Here is a 27,988-nt window from a genome sequence, read left to right as displayed (position 1 = left end):
CCTCCCGGTTAGCTGTGTTGGTTGCGAAGCAAAAGGACGAATCGTTACCTTCACGAGATTGTGCATCTTTTTCCTCCATTTCGTACGGTTCATGTTGCTACGTGCACGCTGACCGCCGCTATGGACTAGGTTTTCAATCTGTTACCAAAATAATCCACCCCTTGTTGTTATTTATTGAAATATACATATCAAGATGTAGAAAGGAAAACTATCTGAGAAAAATATATTTTGCGCACAACTTGAATTGTTTCTTAAATCTTATCTCTTTAAATATATATATATCTGTTAGTCAAGTTATATTAATCCAATGTTATTGATTATATTTACATAAAAAGTAACTTTGTTGTAGAACTGTACGAGTGGAACTATTTTCAGAGGAACTATCTCGGGCGCCAGTATCCAAAAATTAATTTCTTCGAATTATTACGGAAAAACTGATTTATATCATGTTTAAGATTGGTATTGTACTGTTAGATGAATCCGATGAGATGCCACCGTAATCATAATCATTTATTTACATGAAAGTGCGACTCTATTTAGAATACAGACGGTTCTGTATTCTAAATGGCCGTAGAGTTGCACTTTCACGTAAATAAATGGTTATGACTACGGTGGCATCTCATCGGATGTAACAGTACAATACCAATCTTAAACTTAATATAAACCAGTTTTTCCGGAAAAGTTCAAACGGTGCGACGGCCGTAACAATTATCTCTCATGACGATTCTCTGTTGAGTGTTGGATGGTTGTGCTGCTGCTGGTGTCTACTGTCGTGAAATCATATTGTCGCATTCACTTGATGCTACTGTGATCCATGCAGAAATCTACGCGATTCAGTGTGGGGTACAATCGACACTTCAGCAGAGAATCTGTGGTAAGCGAATTTATTTTGGTTTCGACAGTCGGCAGCTTTAATGGTACTCAGTTCGAATGATTCACGGTCGAATCTAGTGATTGCATGTCGAACTCTGTTGACTTATTATCGGTATCCAGCCATTCTGGTATTACTGAAAATGAATGGGCTGCATTTTTACTGATATGTAACTGTTCCACAATGACACAACTACGTATCCGAGTTTTTGGATATCCATACATAGTTCAATTTGTGTTTGGAGATCTTGAAATGAAGGATATTGTATCGCTTCTCCCCCAATGTGGTAATGAGCTATAGTCAGAGAGTTCATTGTTCTTCCTGGAGTGAATGAATCCTTTCTGTATTGACTCTAAATGTTTTTTTAGGGTACCGAAATTATTTCTGCTCGTACATATTGCGAATCGTTCTGTATTCTTCCGGAAATGAAGAGTGGTGTCGCTTTTGTAAAATCACTAATTCCTCTAGGGAGCTGATGGTTTCTTTAAATGTTCATTTTGGCACCTGTAGATCGTTCAGCATCCTTTCTGGGAACCTGAACGAATTGTTTCTTTTTGTTTTGTGCTGTTTTCCCATTTCGCCCACTGCAAAAATATTCCACTGATTTGAGCGTCCTCTCCAGTGCGCATTTTCAAATCTTGACTTGAATAAAAACGAACTTCTGCTGTGATTAAATTGCTCATTGAGAAGGTTCCTCTTCCATCAAAAATTTACTCTTTGACAGGGATTGCCATTCCTGAAACTCCAAATTCAATGTGCGTGTGCATAGATTTCCGTAGTACTATTTACTGCATTGATATCGCCACATTTTATATCAAAGTTACGATGAATTACAAAAATTAGTTTTTTATAAAACATGCATTTTTCTTCAAAAAACGCCTTTAATTCACTTTCAGCGATTAGAAATAATTCTTATGTTTATCTATACATTTACGAGAAAAATGAAGTCACATATATTTTTTTATAAATTCAGAGAAATGCTCAAAGTTGTAAAAGTTCTTATTATGAAATTTACTCGCATGAATTTAATATTGATCGTGAAGCCGGTTTTGAAACTATCTTGAATTTTTAAACATTTCGAAATGGATTTAACGCAGCTATATGCTGATTCTTCACTTTGCTTTATAAACCTTACAAAGAATTGTCCACTTGGCAAGATTATGATCTTAAAATGGTTTTCAGTAGGCTTCTGCGGAGTTAACAGTTTCATTGCGAGATTTATGATGTAGTACTCAAGACTGCTACAAATATTTGATAAAATTAAAAATGTTATTTGGAATAATCTTACAGGAAACAATAATCTTCACAATGTTGGTTAAAAATTGGTTAAGGCGAATAAATACTTTGCATTAGACATATGATAAATCAATCCTGAAAACGTGCTTAATCTACCTAGCTGTAAGATAATACTTTTTTTTTATCAATCCGCATGTGCTTTATGCATGATTATTCTTCGATGCTTTTAGTTTCAATGAAACTATTTTAATGAGCGTAGTTTTGAGTGACAGTTTGAAATTTCAATCACTCATTAGCCTGTACTTTCGGAGCTGCTCATCACCGGAATTTGAAAATCAGTGTATCCAAAGTCCTTTAGATTCACCTAAGGGATTAAAAACTATTTCATTTGAATTTTTTTTTTTACGTTTCGCCTTCGGCTCATCAGTGCAATTAGCAGATTATGTTGATCTGCTAATGCCACGTCACGGATCAACATAATCCGCTAAGCAGACGTAAAGTACTTGCTATTTACAAGTCACTTTTTTTTTTACACCGAGGTGTAAGGTCTTTCCTGACGTCCCGAAAGAACGAAACAAACTGACGGTATTCTGACCGCCAACAGGTTGTAGTCATTTAGGGGTTTTGGTACCTCATGGGTACCGGTTTGTGCAAAAGTACACATGACTTATTTCAATTTTTTACGTTTCGCCTTCGGCTCATCAGTGCAATTAGCAGATTATGTTGATCTGCTAATGCCACGTCACGGATCAACATAATCCGCTAAGCAGACGTAAAGTACTTGCTATTTACAAGTCACTTTTTTTTTACACCGAGGTGTAAGGTCTTTCCTGACGTCCCGAAAGAACGAAACAAACTGACGGTATTCTGACCGCCAACAGGTTGTAGTCATTTAGGGGTTTTGGTACCTCATGGGTACCGGTTTGTGCAAAAGTACACATGACTTATTTCAATTTTTTACGTTTCGCCTTCGGCTCATCAGTGCAATTAGCAGATTATGTTGATCTGCTAATGCCACGTCACGGATCAACATAATCCGCTAAGCAGACGTAAAGTACTTGCTATTTACAAGTCACTTTTTTTTTTTACACCGAGGTGTAAGGTCTTTCCTGACGTCCCGAAAGAACGAAACAAACTGACGGTATTCTGACCGCCAACAGGTTGTAGTCATTTAGGGGTTTTGGTACCTCATGGGTACCGGTTTGTGCAAAAGTACACATGACTTATTTCAATTTTTTACGTTTCGCCTTCGGCTCATCAGTGCAATTAGCAGATTATGTTGATCTGCTAATGCCACGTCACGGATCAACATAATCCGCTAAGCAGACGTAAAGTACTTGCTATTTACAAGTCACTTTTTTTTTTACACCGAGGTGTAAGGTCTTTCCTGACGTCCCGAAAGAACGAAACAAACTGACGGTATTCTGACCGCCAACAGGTTGTAGTCATTTAGGGGTTTTGGTACCTCATGGGTACCGGTTTGTGCAAAAGTACACATGACTTATTTCAATTTTTTACGTTTCGCCTTCGGCTCATCAGTGCAATTAGCAGATTATGTTGATCTGCTAATGCCACGTCACGGATCAACATAATCCGCTAAGCAGACCCATGAGGTACCAAAACCCCTAAATGACTACAACCTGTTGGCGGTCAGAATACCGTCAGTTTGTTTCGTTCTTTCGGGACGTCAGGAAAGACCTTACACCTCGGTGTAAAAAAAAAAGTGACTTGTAAATAGCAAGTACTTTACGTCTGCTTAGCGGATTATGTTGATCCGTGACGTGGCATTAGCAGATCAACATAATCTGCTAATTGCACTGATGAGCCGAAGGCGAAACGTAAAAAATTGAAATAAGTCATGTGTACTTTTGCACAAACCGGTACCCATGAGGTACCAAAACCCCTAAATGACTACAACCTGTTGGCGGTCAGAATACCGTCAGTTTGTTTCGTTCTTTCGGGACGTCAGGAAAGACCTTACACCTCGGTGTAAAAAAAAAAAAGTGACTTGTAAATAGCAAGTACTTTACGTCTGCTTAGCGGATTATGTTGATCCGTGACGTGGCATTAGCAGATCAACATAATCTGCTAATTGCACTGATGAGCCGAAGGCGAAACGTAAAAAATTGAAATAAGTCATGTGTACTTTTGCACAAACCGGTACCCATGAGGTACCAAAACCCCTAAATGACTACAACCTGTTGGCGGTCAGAATACCGTCAGTTTGTTTCGTTCTTTCGGGACGTCAGGAAAGACCTTACACCTCGGTGTAAAAAAAAAAAGTGACTTGTAAATAGCAAGTACTTTACGTCTGCTTAGCGGATTATGTTGATCCGTGACGTGGCATTAGCAGATCAACATAATCTGCTAATTGCACTGATGAGCCGAAGGCGAAACGTAAAAAATTGAAATAAGTCATGTGTACTTTTGCACAAACCGGTACCCATGAGGTACCAAAACCCCTAAATGACTACAACCTGTTGGCGGTCAGAATACCGTCAGTTTGTTTCGTTCTTTCGGGACGTCAGGAAAGACCTTACACCTCGGTGTAAAAAAAAAAGTGACTTGTAAATAGCAAGTACTTTACGTCTGCTTAGCGGATTATGTTGATCCGTGACGTGGCATTAGCAGATCAACATAATCTGCTAATTGCACTGATGAGCCGAAGGCGAAACGTAAAAAATTGAAATAAGTCATGTGTACTTTTGCACAAACCGGTACCCATGAGGTACCAAAACCCCTAAATGACTACAACCTGTTGGCGGTCAGAATACCGTCAGTTTGTTTCGTTCTTTCGGGACGTCAGGAAAGACCTTACACCTCGGTGTAAAAAAAAAGTGACTTGTAAATAGCAAGTACTTTACGTCTGCTTAGCGGATTATGTTGATCCGTGACGTGGCATTAGCAGATCAACATAATCTGCTAATTGCACTGATGAGCCGAAGGCGAAACGTAAAAAATTGAAATAAGTCATGTGTACTTTTGCACAAACCGGTACCCATGAGGTACCAAAACCCCTAAATGACTACAACCTGTTGGCGGTCAGAATACCGTCAGTTTGTTTCGTTCTTTCGGGACGTCAGGAAAGACCTTACACCTCGGTGTAAAAAAAAAAGTGACTTGTAAATAGCAAGTACTTTACGTCTGCTTAGCGGATTATGTTGATCCGTGACGTGGCATTAGCAGATCAACATAATCTGCTAATTGCACTGATGAGCCGAAGGCGAAACGTAAAAAAATTGAAATAAGTCATGTGTACTTTTGCACAAACCGGTACCCATGAGGTACCAAAACCCCTAAATGACTACAACCTGTTGGCGGTCAGAATACCGTCAGTTTGTTTCGTTCTTTCGGGACGTCAGGAAAGACCTTACACCTCGGTATAAAAAAAAAGTGACTTGTAAATAGCAAGTACTTTACGTCTGCTTAGCGGATTATGTTGATCCGTGACGTGGCATTAGCAGATCAACATAATCTGCTAATTGCACTGATGAGCCGAAGGCGAAACGTAAAAAATTGAAATAAGTCATGTGTACTTTTGCACAAACCGGTACCCATGAGGTACCAAAACCCCTAAATGACTACAACCTGTTGGCGGTCAGAATACCGTCAGTTTGTTTCGTTCTTTCGGGACGTCAGGAAAGACCTTACACCTCGGTGTAAAATAAAAAAAAAAAAAAAAGTGACTTGTAAATAGCAAGTACTTTACGTCTGCTTAGCGGATTATGTTGATCCGTGACGTGGCATTAGCAGATCAACATAATCTGCTAATTGCACTGATGAGCCGAAGGCGAAACGTAAAAAATTGAAATAAGTCATGTGTACTTTTGCACAAACCGGTACCCATGAGGTACCAAAACCCCTAAATGACTATTTCATTTGATTCAATTTTTTTAATATCAGTGTAGCCATCTTTGTAAAATCGTTGTGCGTTCCAAATATAATTTTTGGGTATCGGATTAATTTATGTTAAATTGTCATAATCACCCGGTTTTAGAAGTTTTTATGGGACCTTAAGACCATTCATTTGAATCTTTGATGAAGGGAGCCGGTTCAGCCATCTACGAGAAAAATGAGTGTCACTATTTTAATTTCGTTACACATATCATCGTGTAGTTCCGGAACCAGAAATCGGATCCAAATGAAATTCCTCATCAGTTTGATCAAAATCGGTTTAGTCATCTCTTAGATCTCGACCTTTTTGTTAAAAACACACAGACACATACACAGATACACACACGGATATTTGCTCAGTTTGTCGAGCTGAGTCGATTGGTATATTGCACTCGGTCGTCCAAGTTTCGGATTTTTTTTCAAATATGAGCGAATTAAATGTTGTATCCTTATCAGCCTGTAATTCCGTATATTTGTATATCCGAACCAAACTCGATAGGGTTCTTTGGAGTTTTAAGGTATTCCATATAAACCTGAGATTATGAAAACTGATCGAGCGATACTTCAGAAAGTTGAGTTTAATTTTCAAAAATTTTTGTTGCGCATTTTACCCCTTTACTCCAAAACCGCAAATCGGAACCGAATAAAATGCAATAGCAAGTTATGAGACTTTCATTTGAATCTAATCGGTTAAGCGATCTCTGAGAAAATTGAAAAGTTTAAAGCAGGTGAAACTTAATAGCCGGCTATGGGACCAAAAGAAAGTTAATTAAGAATTTTGGTACGGCATGGGTACCATGGATACGCAATCGTTTCGTCGTCGATTCAGCAGATTATATTGAACTTAAGCAGATTATATTGAACTACTTAAGCAGATTATATTGAACTACTAACGCTACCTAGCGGTTCAATCAAATCCGCTGAGTTATCACATTCTTATTGTGAAATTTGACCTTCATGTTTCAACAGACTTCGCAGCCGATTATTCTTAGCATTCAGAACCATTGCATGGCTAGTACTAAGATCCTACTGACACTAAGAATCCATCCAGGTCGGGGCTCCAGTTTACGACAACTGGCTTGTAAGACCGGCTCCCTCGGAAAAGTTTTCCAAGGTTAGATCAAATCCCAAACCTATTTTTTATATTTATAAGGGAGGTAAACAGCTTACTGGGGCAGACGAAAAGTTTAAAAATTTCACTTTTCAGTCTACGTGATTTATAAAAGATTCCTGAAGAGTTTCTCGACTTCGGTGGGCAAAACTTTTGATCTACTTAGATGAACGGCGGAATGTGCTTTTTTCAGGCGCTTCATTTGTAACGAAAACTAAAATTTCTATTCATAGTTGCAAATCGCTTGCAAAAATTCGATTTTTCTCTGGCGTACTTACTAGCAAAAACAAATTTGCTGGGGATATCTCCTCAAGTCGTAGCCTCGAAAAACTTTTGTCCGAGGAGCCGCTCAAAGTCCATATCTACATACGTTTCTTCTCTATCTGTGAAAAATAACATGATGAATGATTTTAACGATAAAAATACATAAAATTACATGTAGGAAATATTCTTTTTGTATTGCACTCCGCTTTTGGTTCACCTTTTTTTTTTGTTGCTCTCCGATCTTTGCGGATTTCCGGATTTTTGTTTTTTGCTTACTAATCCAACGATGGGGGCGGCAAAACTATTATTTTGCTCCGGGCGCCAAATTTCCTCGGTGCGCCACTGTGAGCAAAGTATGGTGTTTCAGAGTATAGGATTTCCGCCTGTCAGTATTCGAGTCTCAGACTTGAATAATTCTTGTTGTCAGTAGCACATTTCACTTCTGGGTGCACGCTAACCGTAACCTATTAAACATGACTGAACTAATAGCCTTTTCACGAGATGGTGTTACTGTGATGTAACCAAGCAAAACAATTGTCCTGTACACCTACGACTCGTCTGTGACTTTTACATTCGCTTTTGCTGCAAAAAAATTGACGGGTATAGCATAATGCATAAGCCCACAATTTACACTTTACACTGATGATTTGGTATCTGACCCTATGGATAACACCACTTCTTCGAACGTCTTCCGCGACATAAATTTTTTAACGGTCACATTTATTTCATAATCTTTCAAATACAGGTTTGGCAACAAATTACATTTTACTCTGATCATTTGCTCCCAACAAAAAAATTGTTTTAATAAAATTGTGCGTTCAAATTTATAGACGCTTTGCATTTAACTCATTATACGATTTACATGCACTCTCCAACATAACAAAAATACAGTGAAGTACTACATTCACAATGCGTCAACGTTAGCACGTGGACATATTATTGATGAATTTCCCGAAAACCGGTCCATCCTTAACAGTCTTACCTATAGAAACTTTGTTCGACGGGGAAAGAATACGATCCATATTTTTCTTAAGCATACTCTGCCGAACAGAGAGGGGAAATTCATTAGCATTTTTTCGATTTGTTTACTATTCGTAAGGATTTAACAGACGAAGAACACCAAACATCAAGGCGATATGGGCTGATCCTTCGGTGACCGTTGCTTTGTACGTTTCTGAAAGGTCGTTTTGTTACGCTATAGTCACCTTCAGGTAAGGAAAGTGTTCCTAGGGTGAGCCGTTAGAAGTCGAATAAAATAAAAAAATCAACCTCTTCCTATTTGCTGAAAAGTGGAAAGGGGGATGTCCCAAAAAGGAACGGAATACTAGTCACATCCTTTCGTGTTCTTATAAGAACGAAGAAATAAAATCTAGCTTTTTTTCGTACATTTTAAAACAAGTATTTCATGGGACAAAATCAGCTGTCCCGTCTGGAAATTTTGGCGGCCAAAAGCAGTCACGCTAATTTGGTCTCATAACTCTCCCGAAAAGAGCAAATTGGTCAACCGACATTCTAAAGAAACTTGTCCAACTGGTTATCTGGACTTGCCGCGGTGGACAGCATCCTTTCCATTATTCATCTTGTCCTATCGGTGCCGCTACGCAGTGCAGTCTGTTGGTATGAATTTTGATTGTGTCCGTTTAAATCTTCTCTTGAAAAAAAGAACCGGTCTCGGAGTTCTGATCATATGGATAGTGACTGAACGGAGCGTGAAAGGATAACAGCTGTCTGTTGAGAAGTGATAGAGAAGGAACAATTTAGAACTTTCACTTCGTGTTAATTCAATAAATTTCCGAATGATCGATTAGATGAAATGATATTACGAGCATAGGCTTAAAGACTAGGAGGGATGAAAGTATCAATTAGTAACAGCCCTGGAAATGGACTTATTAATCAATTTTGCCACTCTATGATTCAAAAATGCTTGTTTTAGAGGGGGTGACTGTGCCAAGTTCCATACCTGAAGGTGAGAGTAAAATTCCGTTTGTTTTGCCAATGAGTGACTTTGGGCCGCTATTATCGGTTTCTCAATCTAGTAATAGTTCGTCAGATGCAACTACTCAAAATTGTTGTTTTTTTTTTTTATTGGTTTATTTAACCCCGGTTTTAACCAATTGGTCATTCGCCGGGGGGAGTTGTTGTTTTATTACCGATTTGCTCGATGTACTCATGCGTTAATTCACTGTTTCCAATGTCCACATTGTACAGTTTGATACATGTATCAATGAGGCAATCTACTTCATTTCGCATAAATGTTCTATTAGATTTCATTTTCACTGACAACCGATAATCTCACAGTGTCGACAAAATTGAGTAAAAAAAGCTGCACGAAACAAATTCTTTATTTCTTTATTTCTACATTATTCACGAAGCGATTTGTTTATGTAAAAGCTTCTTCTTGTAAATTCGGAAATGAATGATGCAGGAAATCATTTCTGTTGTGATCAGCAAAAGTGCACGGAGGGGTGAGTAAATTAGCGAAATTAATAAATTTTGCATAATATCAGTAAAAAAAGATGCCTTCAAAGGTTTAACTTAAGTTATGCACTGACAATTTTAATCAATGTATATGAGTTTGGGTGCACCAATCGCTTGGAATTATGAATTTTTTAACTTTCGGAAATCTTATGATAGGTAGTAAGCAGATGTGGAATATAAACCACACAAAGAATTAAAAAATTTCAAAAAGTTTGTTTGGTTGGTCACATCGAAATTCATGCTTCTTGATGTATTTAAAATTCATTCAGCATCACCATGTTGGTGGAGTAATATCAATAAAACCAGCAAATAACATTAACATATATGCTGTGATTATCAATAATTATTATGATAAGAAAAAACATGTTCAAACATAAAGCATGTCATGCAGCTGATTAATTTACCCTGTTTAAGTTGAATATCATACACAGAAGTAACAGCCCGGGTAAAAGTGATTTTCAAACCAATTATTAAAACCTAACATCTTAATGGTAGAAAATAACATTATTTAGTTTGAAATAATATCAAAAATCATTGCAAGGTCTGCATGAGAAAATAACAACAAAATATAAAATCCTGCCATTGTAACATCAAAGCAAGAGCAAAACATTTCTAGAAGACGAATTTTTCAGTAATTTTATTTTCTAGCATTGAGAATAGTTTATCATAAGAATTTCTCTTATCTTATTCTGATGCAGTATTTTCAATTGTATTCCATTTGAAAAAGGAACCACTGGATCAATTGAACCTAATGAAATTGGAATGCCTCATCAATAACGAAATAAGATATATATATATATATTGATGTTAAATAGATATTGTCTAATCTATCAAGAAGATTCCTTCGATGAAATATCAAGAAAATATGAAGTATTGCTATGACAGCACAGGAACATCAAGACAAGATATGATGGCAAAATTTGTTATTAATTTGTTAACAAAGTCGTTTGTCGCTCTAATCACTATGTGGTGTGAAATATTTTTCTAAACTAATTTGACATGGAGCATTGCTATTGCGTAGAGAATGCTGTCAAATTACGATCCAAACTTATTATTTTCATTAAATATGCATCTTGCATTTATTTCTCATAATCTAGTATTCCTTTTATTGCGAATGAAACAACGGATTCGAAATGGAACCCGGGATGCATCAAACGAGAATATATGTTGAAACTACGTAAAACGTAAAGAAACGAAGCCGTTATTTTCCCCAACTCTGTTGATAAGGAGTGTTAAAAGAGCTTTTCCCAAAGATACAAAATTGCCAATGTTCCATGATTTTGGAAAAGTCTCATTGACACGCGTAATCCTTAGTTATAAATTCCTGTAGGATTGCTGTTATTACTAATTTTCAAACACCCTCAGCGGGGGATCAACGATTTCAGACGTAGATCATGTCATGTCTTATCTTGATCATATGTGATTCTCCTCCACCAATATTAAAGCTGATCGAATCATCCAATGATTGAACTTACATGAATCAAGAATCATTTTAGATCAAAATCAGTACCGATTTTGTGTGACGGAAGATCCGTACAGATTTTGATCGATGTGACTTAAAGATCACTGATCACTGATCAGAAGTGATCTTTATTGGTAAAGATCACAAGCGATCTTCTCCGGCAGTGATCTCGATTTGATGAGGTTTTGAACTTTATTTTCTCAGCCCTGTATGTTACACTAAGGAAATATTACGTTTACTTCTGTGGAAAATCATTTCGAGTTTCGAGAATCATCTAGTAGCTTTGTAAGGAAAATTAAAAGATCTGTTGAGCTTTGACTATATATTTTACAATCTTTGTTTTGATGTTATTTGTCATATCTATGTTAATTTGTGATTATTTTTATTCTCGTATTGTAATTATTGTTATGCTTATTTTTTTCAAAAGATGATGGTTTTTGCGCCCATTTGATTGGCTACTCAAATAGGCTTTTTCCCATCCTCGTCCATTTAGATTTTTATATCCGATGGACATAACAATGATAATAAATAATAAATAAATAATAAATAATAAATTATTCCTTAGCTAAAGAAATAATATATCTTTGTACCCCCAGGAGAATTAAAACAGATAATTTAAATGTTTCATCAATTCCGATCAAATACTTTTGTTAAATTATATATTTAATATTAATGAAATAATTTCGATGGTTTTGTAGTTTTAGAGATATTTTTTAATCTAATGACAGCATGTAATAAATCGATTTTTTTGTATGGTTTGTGATACATATTGAGTATGTATTGCAATGAATTTTATTTATTTTGAATTCGTGACATGTTACATAGGGGGGTAGGGGGTCTTTACTTCTGTGACAATTTGTGACAAAGGGGGGGTTGGGAGTCAAAACTTGCCAAAAAAAAGCGTGATGTCTTTTATGGACAGCCCCTTAATGCAATAATTGCTGAGAAAACATAACTTCTTACACTCATATCAGTTCGTTGAGATCAGCAAATGTGTGTGTGACAAATAATTTCACTCAATTTTCTCAGAGATGGCTGAACCGATTTCTTAGATTCATATGAAAAGTCCTATGCTCTCAAACAAGGTTCCTGAATTTCATTTGGATCCGACATCTGGTTCCGGAATTACAGAAAGATATGTGTAACGAATTTGAATAATGTCACTCATTTTTCTCATAGATGACTGAACCGATTGCCTCCAACTAAGATTAAAATAAAAGGTCTTAAGGTCCCATTGAAACTTCTTGCACATTTTGATAGTCGATGAACAAATGAACTTATTTCAGTTTTACCGGTTTCCGATTTTCTATTATGGAAGATACTCAAAAATATTATTTGGAACTACGATATCTCAAATATGACTACACTGATTTTCAAAAATTTCGAATTAATTAAAACGATTTACAATCCCTTAGGCAAATTTAACTGACTTTGGCTACACTGATTACCGAATTTCGGTTCTGTAGGTATCGTGAATAGAGGAGCTAAAACGTTTTCTTGAAGAAGGCCAAAACGAATTTCATAAACAAAAATTTAAATTAAAACTCAAACCGTCATAGAAGATGACGGTACCAAAAAATCTCCAAAGGCTCAAAACTATTCCAATTTTTTCGTCATGTTAATTCATGGTCACACATTTTCGGTTATGCTGGTCTCTGGATACCGGTTTTGATGGTAACGTAAATAATAACCAAAAACTCTAAAGTGGATCTTCGATATCTTATTTTTTTATTCAATAATGTGATATAATTTTAGGCACACTGCTTAAGCTCTAAGATGCCAAGGGTATTTTCTAATCTTAATTAATGACTAACTCAAAACTAGAATAGTATCATTAGACTATGTCATCTCGGGTTCTCGTAAATCCAGCTTTCAGCTGGCGATCGGCAGTGGTGGATGAATTGAGTTTTGCACGAGTCTTCCAGATGGCGTTGGTAAATATCCATGCTGGCCGTATCCTTCGGTCCGTGTGGGTCCGCGGGAAACACCCCCAGGCTACGAAGGCCCGGCGGGTGGCCCGCATGCTGGTTTTCGACTGAAGCGGAAAAAAATGGAGAATGAAAAAAAGTAAATATTGTGGAAACGGAATAGAAAGGGGATGTGGGAACAAAATGTCTGAAAAAGATAGAGATCTAATTAGTTGCCATCGAGATGGTGAAGAGACAGGGAAGGGGGAACGAAAAAGTTAGTGACAAGAAAATATCTTGTTAGTTCCAATGAAGATGGTGGACAGGGACGGGGATCGAGAGAATCGGGCGGATGTTTGTGTCGAACCTGTAGGTGGAGATTATATTTTCTGAGCGAGGAATAATACATTACACTAGTATATCAATGTGTTTAAGGTACTAGTATATGAGAAGCATATATAAACTATCCCGACTCGCCAACACATCCCGAACCGGAACCTCAGGCGGTCTACCTCGGGTCCTAAGGGATTCCAGTAGCTTTGACCTGGCGTCACGATACTCTACGCACGATCACACGACATGCTCGATGTCCTGATAACCGTCGCCACAGGTGCAGAGACCGCCGCGATCCCAACACGCCAGAGATGTGCGCCAAATATCAAAGGGAACGTGCCATTTGAGCCAATTTGTTCTGATAGTTGGATTGGGCAAGTTTTAATATATACCTTAACCCGAGTACAAAGCTCGGCTTAATGAAATGTCGAATTAGATTGGTAACACATGGGTTTTATGAACTAATCAGTTGACCAAATGCTCTTTTCAAGATTAGTTAAAATAATGTTCTGACAGCTGTGTAATTTTTTACTTTTTCTGCCAAAGTTCGGCATAGTAATTGACGAAACTAGTCAGTAAATAACAAATATATCGAAATCAGCAAATGCATATACCGAGATTTTTAATGATTCTACCGAAATTCGGTGAAACGCTCGTCATCTAATGTCACGCGTCGCCATTCTATGTGGAAAATATATAAATTGTGCGAAAGAAAACTATATCGATATTTCATGAAAGGATAGTCGAAGAAAATTCAACGACCTAACTAATTATGACGGCTTGTCGCCAACTTAATTTACGGACATTGTTTACAGTACGCACAAATAGGCAAATGACAACTGAATCAAAACTACTTCTAAGATAGCTGCACAAGTACAAATTTGTACGTGCTATGATTTATCGATTTCGAAATTTAAACGAATGGTGCTTGCTGTTCTTCGTGTCGTCTGAAGCTTTGATCTAGAAATATAGACCAACACTGCCGATTATTCTGAAACATAAATTTAGAATATAGTTGGAACATTTCACAAAATTTTTGTCTTACAAATTCAGACATAATATATACCTTTCAGCACAATTTCATGCCATTCGATAAATAATACATTGTATTATAAATGGGAAAATATGCATACACGAGTGTGATGTATGCAATTTCTTTTCTTACAAGGTTTGTAAAACCGAACTTCCTAAGAAACATAATAGACTACGAACTGTTTTAGTATTCTTCTCCATTATTGTAAGCTCTGCTTGAGGAGCGATTTTCAATGAATTTTAATAATTCACAAATTGATCTGCAAAGCACGAAGCTCAGACATCAATGAAAATAACTAATATCTGAGAATCTTAAAATATTCAAGTCCTTGGACATAGAAACTGTTCAAGTTGAGATTCCACCAATATTCAACGTACGCAATAATGATCTGATTTTTTTTAAATACTTGATGGCGTTTTTGCTTGAGAAAACAGAAACTGACCCAGGGTAGTTTCATCAAACAACAAACACTTTTCACGAAACTGTGTTGATTTCGCACTTAGCAACGGGGGTTGAGCAAACCTGATATAACAACCAGGTTCGAAACTGACTCGATTTTCAGTTCAACAACGTTAAAACTACGTTCGAAACCAGCTTCAAACAAACGGTTTGACAGCAGTTAGGGTGGAAACTGGGTTAGGTTTGGTATCAAGCGAAAACGACATAAGTAACACCTACACTCTGATACAAATATCTTTCCCCTGTCAATCGAAATCAAAACCAACGTGTTGCTTATGAATTTCTGACAGTGTATATTACTCAACTGAAACTGGAAAAGAAACTAACAGTTGCAAAATCATATTGTTCACGCTATTCGTTGTTATACATGACTACTACATGGACAGAGAAATACAAGAATGGTGAGGGATTACCAAAATTGATAAAATTGTCTCCAGTGCAACCATCGAAAAAAAATTCTAGTTCAGAAATTCAACGAAGCTTTAGAGTGCAAAGTTAAGGTGATTTGACCATTCAAAATCACTACAAAGACAAAAACTACGTTTACTACAAAGATAAAAACATTTTGTAAATTTACGTCGTTTTTCGTGTATTATTTGGAGCACTAAATTGAATGTAAATTTTCTTCATATTTCTTTATTATATTATATTACTATATTTTACTAATGTTAAAATCCTTTAGAACTGTTGACGTAGGATTACATAACGAGTGTCAAAATCGCTTCTAACGTTTGTTTTGAATTTTAAGGCAGCAGTTATTGTGTTCCATATAAACTTATTTATGGCGATGGAAAATAATTCTTTGATAATTTTGGACCGTTTATTTCGTTGAAGTTCATGGTGAAAGGTACTGATCACGTTCATCCAGTACTCCATGATCGAGGTAATCCAGTGTCCCCTTCGAATAAGCAAAATATAGCAGAATTTTGAAAAAACGTATCTCGTGCGAAGCGAACGGCGCACAAAACGGTGTTAATAAACCGCACAGAGTGCAATTATATTTATGTTATATTAATATAACAATATTAAGTTTTCTTCTTTGTGAGCGATTTTTGCAATCGCACACATAGAACGACGGAGATCTTATGAATTACTAACCATAAACGAAACAGTCGTCTCTGTTAGAGGAAAATAATGCACAAATATTGTTTTTTTCGGAAAAAATCATAATGCTATAGCAGTTAGGAACAACATCTGAAAATTTGGAATTAATCGATTCATCATGGTACCCCATATAATTAGTTCTTCATATAGTACTGCCGGAATGATATTCAGATATGTGAGGTATCCCACTATGTACGGAGTTAAAATTTGCTTATTTTGAAGACTTAAGATTTGTATACGATTGTGTAGTAATAGGACATTGGAAGTAAGCTGTGATATGCCTAAATAAATATTAACCAAATATGCGTCGAACGTTTCCCACCTGCAAGAAATCAAGAGTCTCTGTATTTTTTGGATCCATTTGATGCAAACATTGCTTTGTGGCGGAGCTGGTAAATGGAATGGTGACATCGGAACTCGATTTGCTCTGTATACGAATCCGGAATTAAAGTAATTTGCATGTGTAAACAAAACTCACGGAAATATCTTATTCTCTGCCAACCGGACACACACTTCATTCTTACATCGATGTTGATTTTTGATCAAAACTATGTCAACGTCTATAATCATTGATTTACACGTCACGAAAATATCATTACTTTTTTTCTGTGCAGTAGTCTTTTGATTTAGTTTAAACTCCTCTCTTAGAAAAATCATGTCTTTGACATTTTTTTAGTTTCATAAATAATGTACTTTCACAATTGATTTAAGGAGCGGGTAGGTTCCAACACTTTCGAAAAATCATTCATTTTTTTGTTTATATTTTCTTGTAGTAAAACATTTTAAGAATATTCTGTGATATTTTCAAGTCTATCGGAACAAAACTCAGCAAGTTATAGGCCTATATCTTTGCTTATCTCATACTGCGAAGAAGTAACTTAAAGTTAACTTAAAAGCTTAAAAAAATTGTTTCCATTGATTTTATAGACAAAAAACTTTAAACGCGCTTGTATCGAAAGCAGGTTTTGAAAGTCCGTGTCCATCGTCATTCAAAAACTACTGCACCATTTTTTTTCAAATTTTGCACACACTTTCTCAATATGAAAAACCAGACCCCAACGTTTTCCTTTTCGTTGTTTGTTACTTTGGGGTGGTTTTACAGCTACGGCGGTTTTTTTTCGAGAAAAATCGTAGTTTCACTTTGAACAACAACCAAAAATTAAAAAAAGAATTTAAAAAATCAAACAGAAACGGTGGGGTCTAGAAAAACTTTTACGTCTTCATATCATATCATTCTTATGATTGTCACAGATTTGAGTTATTGTGTAAAATCCAGCCATACGAAGTATTACTTCTTCCACAAAGTTTTTTATTTTTAGCTGTATATTAGGTATCCTTTCTCTCTGATGCTTATGAAGTGCGCGTTATTAAAGATAACCTATAGTAACAACAACTATCGAACTATCGGTACTGCTGATCAATCAGTGTTGGAGTAGTACGTTGAACGATGATTTGTCTATCTTTCACTACATTCACTTCATATGCGGAAAAAAATGTATGCTTGCACTTAAGATTTTTATTTAGTTTTAATGCAAAATTAGTACTTGAAATTGTTTTTGCAGAGTAAAGGGACAATATTCTCATTTAAAACAAAGTATTTGTTTACATTCATTTGTGTTACAACATTTTGTAAACACATTTAGAAAAATACCAACGGAAATTTAACATAAATTAACATAAAAAAATATTTGTATATGTCTTTGTCGTCATTAAGCGAGTACAAACAACGTAAACATAATAGTCAGTCCCCTTACCAATATTCAATGACTCAGAAAAAAATATTTCAATTTTCATCGAAAATTAGTTTCCGATATAAAGTTGTTTTCGCTTACGAATAAGAATATCTAGTGCATATCAATCGTTCAACCACATCATTGCCACGAAGAATACTGTTTTGTATAAAAACGCTTTAATTTCATGTCCCATAAATCTTGACACAATTTTATACGTTGAATCTAAAAAACTTGTATTAAATGGACCAAAACATAGCGAACGTCCTGTTTCCAGTAACGAACTTTTTAATGACCTCCTGTAATTCATTCTCATGATAAGTCCCAACGGTTCTAGTTGTTATAGAATAATCATCTTCCATGATCACACGTTGAAACTGGTAGAATTTGACAATTCCCGTTCGCCGAGAACCAGTTTGCCGAGATAACTGCTAACCGGACCAGCATCTTTGCGTCCAGACGCTCCCAAATGTTCCGTGACCCCAGCGGTCAACGGACGGGTTTTTCGGACACTACCATCAGGAGATGAACAATTTTCTCAGCATATCAACTCTTCATTGCCCATTACAACGGATGCCTAGTCCACCTAAATCTCCCCATCTTCCCAGCAAGAGTAAAAGATCCGAAAATAAGAAATCACAAAACAGGATTCTGTGCACTGCAGCCCTGTGTACAATCACCGCATCATCCCGCTCACTGTTTTCGTTCCCACCTTTCGTAAGGACTCTCCCTGTCCGAGAGACAACAACACGAAGATTGCCTGCGCTATGTCCAGCGCTGGATTTAATAACACCGAAAAATGTTCTGGCTATCACCCCTAAAAATTGAACGTCTGCGTTTGCCTTATTTCCATACACAAGAACTGATTTCCCCTGTTAGCGAAGATGTATTTATGCGACTAGCCAAAAATAAATACCGATATATCGCATCAGTAGGCAACCCCTTTTACAGCAAAAAACCGCGCACTATCGAGCAGTTTCAATTTTCTTTGTGAAACTATATTCATAACAAAGATTCATTGATTGTTTTCCGATCTGCAATACGTACACAATATTGAAACACATTCTCAGCTTATTAATCGTCCTGTGTATTTTCTACTCACGATGTCTGTAGGTAGGATCATAGCAATAACCATGCAAATCATATGTGAACAATTCCATGCGAAATCGAAGGTCGATTCTTTCTTGTATTTTTGATTTAGCTCAAATTTTACGTATGTATTTTTTATGATCAAAAGAGACAATTTTCATCAGTGCATTTAAAGATTTGGTGTCTTCTACAATGTGTTAGGTCTATACGGACTATGTAAAAAAATCTAGTACTGTTGAAAAACATTTCTTGTTTGTTTTTTATTCTAAAAAAAGGGAATTTTGTTTTTTTTTATGTGTTGCAGCTGAAGTTCAAATTAAAATACTGTCAAATTTCTAGAACGGAAAGATAATATTTGAAAAAATAACATATTTTCAAATCAATATAATTTTTGGAAAATCATTCAAATTTTCTTTTTATTTATTTTTCAACAAAATTTTATGAAATTTAAACAATGTCAATTAAAATTTTTCTATATGCTACCGTTCTCGAGATACAGCGATTCAAAAATAAATCGGGAGTTTTTTTTTGTAACGATTTTTGGATGGTTATTTGAGTGTATTCAAGAAAAAGCTTTTCTCCCGGTCGTCAAATGGTGAGATAACTAAGTCCTCACAAGTTCCTATCTCATGCCTCCCCGTGTGTCTATGATGCCATTTGGTCAATAGAACGGCGTCGACTGGGTGCTATCGCCTTTTGCGTTAGTAGCAGAATGAGAGGGTGCGAATTGACTCATAAGTTAAAGCCCATCCTAAAATGCAATGTTTATCATAGTATGTTACAACATGTGTTGCAAAATATAAATTTGTTTTCCTTATAAGTTATCATTTTTAAAGTAATCTTTTAACCAAATATCAAGGTCGTCACAAGGTGAGCTTGGTCCTCACTGATTCCTGTTTCATGCCTACACGTGTGTCTGTGGTGACAATTGGTCGATGGAATGCGTTGATGGCAGAATGAGGGGATGAGAAATGACATATAAATTCATGTAATATAATACCATAGCATATCGCAACATATAATTTTATTCATGCTATTATTTATAATATATTTCATTGTGCTATATTATATTGTTTTGCCTTTCTCTATAGAAAGGTATTAGAATTGCTGGAAAAACCGACTTTCGAACGGAGCCTCGGAGACCCATAGTGTTATATACCATTCGACTCAGTTCGACGAGATCGGAAAATGTCTGTGTGTATCAGTGCATTTAAAGTGTGTGTGTGTGTATGTGTGTGTGTGCACTTTTAGAAGATATTTGTTTATTATTATTTTCATTATTATATTTATTGTTGTTATTATTAATTTGTCATCAATAATAATAACATATATTATTTTTATAGATGTGGATATTATCATTGTTATTAGAAGATTATTATTCTACTTCCTGCAGTATTGCGAAGATAGAAGAGCATAACTGGCACTCTACATTAACTGTTATTTTATATATTGTTTTATAATATATTATATTATATTGTATGACATTGTATTATATTATATTAAATTATGTTAAATTATATTATTCTGTAATCTGTTATAAAATTTTATATTATATTAATTTCAGGGAGGGAGCATCAGGGCATCGGACGAATTGATGACTGGACAAGGGATTGTGGATAGCCAGCTCAAGTCACTTGAAGGAAACTTGTTTCCTTCTGAAGGTTTGACATGAGTCTGACGCGCCCTTCTCAAACAAACCATCAGGCGGGTTCAAGCATGTATAGCGATATGCTTCATCCATGCACTGGATATTATGGTTGGAAGAGCATCTTTTATTCCCGCGGAATACGAGTAAGTGACTCTACTTACGTATCCGCCCAACCCTTTTTGTTCGCTTTTCGGTAACAACTATAGTAAGAAGGTGAATGGTTGAGTCATATCGGAGCTACTGTAAGTCTACCCGCATCCACTGGCAAGTCCTTGAACTGATGGTGGCTTCATTTCACATCATCACATCACATTCAAGAAAAAGTTTTTTTCCCAAAAGAATTTTATATAAAGGTCTTATACAATGTTCGAGAGTCGCATTTATTAAAGATTTCTTCTTGTTTAATAATACCATTTATATACCAGTATTAAATTTTCAAAATCGTCTAATTTCTATTTTATCTACAGAAACTTGAATGAATGAATTGTATTTATGGTTGAGGTATGAGAAAGGCATCATTACTCCACTAGGTGAATTGAAAAAGGTTTTTTTTATTTTTTGATTATTGTAGCTGAAGTCCAAATTAAAATCCTGTCAAACGTTTAGAATGAAGAAATAATATTTGAAAAAATTACATGTTTTCTAAATAATGTAAATTTTTGAAAATTACGTTAAACATTTTCAACAAAATTTTATGATAGAGCGCTAAATTTTATACAGCGATTTGATAAAAAAATAGGGATTTTATTGTAAGGATTTTTGATGATCTTTGAATTTTCCCACAAAAGTACTACCAGACCTGCCTAACAATCTATTGCATGTATCATCCAAACCATACTCCTGAACATTTGACTATATCTGGTATACACTAAGGTCTCTTTTTACACCGGGGTTACGTACCGTGTTAAAAAAAAATCCGTGTAAAATAAAACCGTGTTAATTGCGGAAACCGTACAAAAAAACCACGTGGAAAATTTGACGTAATAATTCCAAAAACCGCAGATTTGATTATTTGTTTTTTTTTTTGTTTTGGATAAAATTTTGATTATTTGAAGAGGAAAAATAGCCTCCAAATTTATGCAACGTGCACATAACTGTGAAAATGTAATTGTTATTTCACAATAAAATCGGAAATCTAAAACACAGCCTAAAGAGTCAAGAACGGTCCAGTCATACTTGATAAAACACATTTAATGACAAATTAAAAATAGAACACTTAGGAAACGCGTTGTACGATAAGCAAATTATTCTAAATGGCTCATGCCTTCTGTATAATGCATTCAGTTTTCAAAAGAACGACAATACGTACAAATAGATCCCATAAACACTTTCACTACAAAAAAAGTTCGAGAATAAGTTCTTTTCAATTCCGAAGATGCGATGTGTAGTAAACACTAACGATCTTAACAGTCATTCTCAACTAAACTGAGTGGTAAGACATGGGTATTGGAAGAAGATCTATGCACGCGGCGACAGAATCAAAGGGGAAGAATTCATAGAGATGAATATGGATCAAATTAGAAAAGGTATTACTATGTGTCATGCTGAAGAAACTCATTTCATCGGCGTAAATCATAATACTACTAGAGCTATATCATTCAAATGGATATAAAATACTGTACTGTTCGATATAACGAAGAGTTGAAGTGATTAGTAAAGTCGACTAGTTCTTCAACGCTACGAAATTCTCGATGATATCAATGACGATGCTGACACCATACACCACAACTGAGCAGAAGAGACGTTGTCGTGTAATTTACGACAGAGATTCAAGATCTGAAGACTGATTAATCATTTTATGGAACGACAGTCAATGATCCCATGAATTGTTGAATGAATGATTTTAGTTAACTTTCAAATTTCAATTTAGCTCTCATAATCGTTTTTTTACAGACAACCTGTTCCCTTTTTTAATTTTTTTTCTCAAAAAACAAATGACATTGCTTTTTAAACTCTCATCAGAAACCATGTTAGTTGCGAGTACCGTGTTAATTCCGGAATCCGTGTAGAAAAAGCTGTGTATAAAAAATCTGTTCGAAAAAAAAGTGTAAAAAGAGACCTTAGTGTAGTTGGTTTATGGTATCCGTTCATGCGGGTTGTTAACATATAAGTAATTAAACACTAAACAAATTGTTAAGAAAATGCTTGTATTCATTCTATGTTATAATTTTTTAAATGTATGAAAGATATGGCAAAGGTATAAGAAAATATGTTTCCTAGTGTTCGTAAAGAATGAGAAAATATGTTTCCCAGCTTTCTTATATAAATATATCTGTTATTAAATAAATCTGTATAAAAAAAAATTTGGAACAGCAAATAAACAAGCTAGTGAGAAACAAGTGACAGGCAAGCGATAATCAAGTGAAAACAAGAAATAGCTCAGAATTGAAGACGGGAGTACAACTTCTTCTACAGGGATTGCGAAAACGTGTTTTCTGAAAAGTGTTCCAAAAATTTCCCAAATGTCATAGAAAAAACTGTTGGCATATTAGTTGAACTAGGATTTGTTGAAAAAATCTGCTTAACATTTAATTTAAAATTTGCGATTAATGTTGTTTGGAGTTCGACAAACGAACTGCTCTATCTAGTTTACCCAGCTAGTCTAAACAGCATTAGAAGACATATATTTGCTCTAAACAAATAAGTTAGTTTTAATATAGATGTTGAAAGGTATTTTTTCGAAACATTGCATGGTAAATGACAGTGTGATGCCGTAGGAAGAAGAATAACACACATGGCTACAAGTCTTGCTAAGAACGTGAACATCCCATTAAAAATGCAAAGGAACTATTCGATTGGGCTCAAAAGCGATAGGAGGAGAGACATTAGAGTATGAAAATACCAAGCAACATCTTAACGAACATCATTCAAAAGCAATTACTGTTTCTAGAAATACCATTCAAAATTGTTTGTGCATTAACAAGTATGACATACAGAATGAAATATGTAATTATATGTAATTCCAGCACCGGAACCCGAGAACCGGTATAATCTAAGTCAGTTTGTACGACCACCAACTAACATGACGTACAAACTCAACTAGTTTTTCAAAATTTGAAGATTTTATACAATTTTGCCGTCGTATTCTACAGGGTCCGGCACTCGAAGTGTAACCAACTTCAGACCGCTCGCGCAGCTGACGCACGGGCATCAGCTTTGCTAAATGACAGTTCGGAGTCGTATTGTTCACAAGCGCAAGAAAGCATTTTGCCAAAAGTGAACGCGAAAAAAAAATCAGTAATGGATTTAAAACGTAATAGTGTGATTGCTTTATATTTAGATGGAAAATCACAACCAGCGATTGTTCGTGAGCTCAAACACCTTAAAGTGAATAAAGTTTTTGTTTATCGCACCATAACTCGTTACAATAATACTGGTAGCATCGGAAAACGTCATGGAGGTGGTCATCAAAAGACTGCAACGTCACGTGAGATGGTTCAAAAAGAGAAGAAGCGACTTGAACGAAAACCTCGACGAAGCGCCAATCAAATGGCAAAAGAACTGAAAATATCCGACCGTAGCATCCGCCGCATACTGAAAAATGATCTGAAGGTCAAGCCTTACAAGATCCAAAAGGCGCATGATCTCACACCGAAGCAGCAACAAGTTAGACTTGAGAGAGCGAAGGAGTTGCTTCGTTTGGCCGAAAGCGGTCAATTTCCGAACATTGTATTTTCTGACGAGAAAATTTTTCCAATTGAGCAATTCGTAAACTCTCAAAACGATAGGGTTTACTTGACCGACCGTTCATACGAGAATTTGAGTCATCGATTGGCCATCAGGAGGCAGCACCCGCAACAGATAATTGTTTGGGCCGCTGTAACCGCAGATGGGCGCTCTCCAATCGTTTTCATCGAGCCTGGCGTCAATGTAAATGCGACATATTATCGGGAAAGTATTCTGGAGGTTGCTTTGAAGCCGTGGGCAGACAAACATTTCGGTGGCAGACCATGGACGTTTCAGCAGGACTCGGCACCGTCTCACAAAGCTCGAGTGAACCAAGAATGGCTGAAAAACAACGTTCCGAACTTCATCACGTCCACACAATGGCTCTCGAATTCACCAGATGCGAATCCAATGGATTATTCTCTTTGGGCCATTTTGGAGAGCAAAGTCCGAACTAAAAGATACACCAGTCTCGAGGCGCTGAAAAAAGTTATTGTCCGCGAGTGGGCCAAAATACCTGCAAGTCACATTCGGGCAGCTTGCGATTCGTTTTTTGACCGTCTCAAGGCCATAGTCAAGGCAAAAGGTGGTCATATCGAGCAAAAGTGAATTGATTCTGAATTTTGTATTATTTTTACACATATTGTACTTTGAATTAAGTAAAAGTAATTTTCCAAACTGAATTTATGGCCTTTTTAATTGGTTACACTTCGAGTGCCGGACCCTGTACATGACGATTTAAATTTTCGTTGTGTCCGAAAATATGCAGTAATTTTAGTAGGACCATAAGACCTTCCATTTGACCCTAAGAATGGGAATAACGGTTTTGAGTCCAGTTTACAACATTTTTTACAAAAGAAGCCAGATTCGTGCAGAAACAGTTAGATATCATCTCCAATTCGTGCGACCCCAATAGAATAGTCTTGAACTCTTCAAAATGTTCCGTAATTTCTTTTTTACGTAAACGCACAGTAGTTGTATTCAACTATACAAATATACAATCTCTAAGGCTTCAAAGATGCTAGGATTTATATTTCGCATTACAAAGATCTTTAATAAGATATATTGTCTAAAAGCACCGTATTGTACACTGGTTCGCTCTATTCTCGAATATGCTGCAGTCGTTTGGGCTTCCTATTACAAACTCGACATTCAACGCATCGAAGCTATTTAGCATGAATTTATTCGGTTTGCCCTTCGCAGTCTTCCTTGGATGGATCCCAACTATTTTCTCAGCTATCGTAAGCGATGTAAACTTATCGTTTCAGACTTGTTATCAGTTCCCCGAGACATCTCTAGAGCTATTTTCGTATCGGATTTGTTACAATCACGAACTGATTACCCCGAATTGTTACTTAAACTGAACCTAGCTATTAACTTTCGCAATCTCCGATCTTATCCATTTCTTAGGATTTAATCCGCTCGCACTAATTACGGCTATAACGAACCGTTTCCTAGTATGTGTCTTCTATTTAATCGATATTGTTACGTGTTTGATTTTCACCTATCTCGCAACGCCGTAAAAAAATATTTCTAAATTCCTTCTCTAGTTCTTAAGTGTTAAGGTCAACAATAGAATTAGTTTTAACTAATAATAAGCAAGGCTTTTTGTGGGGGCAGGCGAAGGCACGCAAATTTCAAAACTATCATCGTGACTCATCTGTGTATTGATGTTCAAAGTCATATAATAAGCAGCTATTATTTTTTGATAAAACAGTTTTTGTTTATAACCAATGAAACAAGAAATGACTTCAATATTATCTCCGTAAAATATTGTAGAGGGGGTACAATAAATTGTGCACTAGCGTGCCCCTTAGGGAGAAGTGACAAAAAAGCCCTGGTAATGAGTAATCTGTTGATGCCTGATGGAGAGAGAGACAATGATATTTCAGCTCCATTGAGCTTTTCCCTACTCAAAATAAAATAATAATAATAAAAATATTAATAATAATAATAATAATAGTAATAATAATAATAATAATAATAATAATAATAATAATAATAATAATAATAATAATAATAATAATAATAATAATATTATAATAATAATAAATACAGATTAAACTTTTAAAAATGAATTATAACTAATTCCTTTAACAAAAGGGATGCAAAGCTATCATAATTTCACAGCTTGTTTTTTCATAATTCTCCAAAGCAACACTGCAACTCTATCCAATCAAAACCAAACTATTTACAGCATAACATTTACATAACAACAGACTTGAACCATTTCCAATTTCAACTTGCTGCAAATGATTTAATTTGTTTAGGGTTCTGCTACTAATAATATAGAACAAAGTGAATGAAGGAAAAGTTTCAAAGGGCTGAAAAGTTAGCGACCATCGATGTAATCTGACCAGCAAAAGTTTCTAAGTTATTTTGATCTTCTCGATAACGTTTTTAGCTCAATTAAAATGACAATGATTTGATCAAAAATATTACACTTAACAAGTAATATAAATTAAGGAATCGAAGGATGTTATTTTTTGCAGTCTACCTGTAATATTCTACCTTAACTGTTCTCATTGTTCTCACCAACGAGTTTTATGTCTGGCAGCCTCGAATTATTCGAGCAACTGGTCGATCGATACTCAAAGCTTTAAAGCTTTTGTGCTTTATGTATTGGAAAGCTTGTATCAAAACGTTTTAAGACTGTAACGGTTTCTGAAAAATTTCAGTCAACAGTTGAAACTGAAATATTTCAATAATACCAACGCGTACCATTTGATCATATTGAAACCCATATTTGTTTTCAATTTTTATTTAACCGATAAACCGCATTAAGACAACATAGAATCGATAAATGGCATTTTAGTCATTCTCGAGGCAGCTATGGAAAAATATTATTATCTCAGCCAGGGCCGGTGAAATGAAACACGCCGTGAGTGTGGAGCCCTGACCACGGCTATTCAATGTTTATATGTGATGAGTTATTAAAATTGGCTGAAAACTGTTGCAATTTATAGATTATATTAGCTCATGGCTTAATGCACCAACCTCAGCTTCCGGTTGCGGAAGTACCTGAAATTGTGGTCAAAACCTCCAACATGGGGCTCGTATCATTTCCTTAGAGTTGACTGAACCGCTGTTCACAAATTTAGATCCAAACTCCAAATTGGAAGGTAAAATATCTTCTACATTGAGCTCAAAGATGTTCCAATTTGTTGGTCTTGTAAGTTGATGCCTAATCATGTTGATTTAAGTAAAGTATCAAGGCAAAGTAGTGTGAAGAATTGAATTGTAATATAAATAGTTATTTTAAAACTTTTTTTAAATTTTATAGAATGAAGTATTTTTGTTTGTTTAGCAACAAATATTACCTAATTTCTAGGAAAATTATGTTATTTCCGCATTTACTTGCTTATTTATTAATTCATTCACATGTTATCAACAGGTATTACGTAGTCTTGATGGTTTATAAGTATTGCTAAGTATAATGAGCAAAATGGTACTTTAATAACCGTAACTAGTACGACTTTGTGCACTACACTTTTCATTTAACTATACGGAGTAGATCACCTCCGAAGATAATTATTTTTTGCAGATCTCAAAAAATAATTATCTTCGGAGGTGATCTACTCCGTATAGTTAAATGAAAAGTGTAGTGCAGCCCGTTTCGTCATTCAATATCGTAATGATCAACATTTCACGGGACAAATCACGTCTTATATCTGGAATGTATATTCGTCGAGAATGATACTGA

At 35.7% G+C, this 27,988-nt stretch overlaps 1 protein-coding gene across 1 annotated transcript in view; it reads left to right on the top strand.

Annotated features, from left to right (window-relative positions):
- Positions 1-27,988, top strand: part of LOC131427429 (acetylcholinesterase) — a 217,780-nt gene that overhangs the window by 146,521 nt on the left and 43,271 nt on the right. The window lies entirely within an intron of this gene.

Source organism: Malaya genurostris, chromosome 2, assembly GCF_030247185.1.
Source record: "Malaya genurostris strain Urasoe2022 chromosome 2, Malgen_1.1, whole genome shotgun sequence".
NCBI lineage: Eukaryota > Metazoa > Arthropoda > Insecta > Diptera > Culicidae > Malaya > Malaya genurostris.
This window is presented reverse-complemented; position numbering and strand designations above follow the sequence as displayed.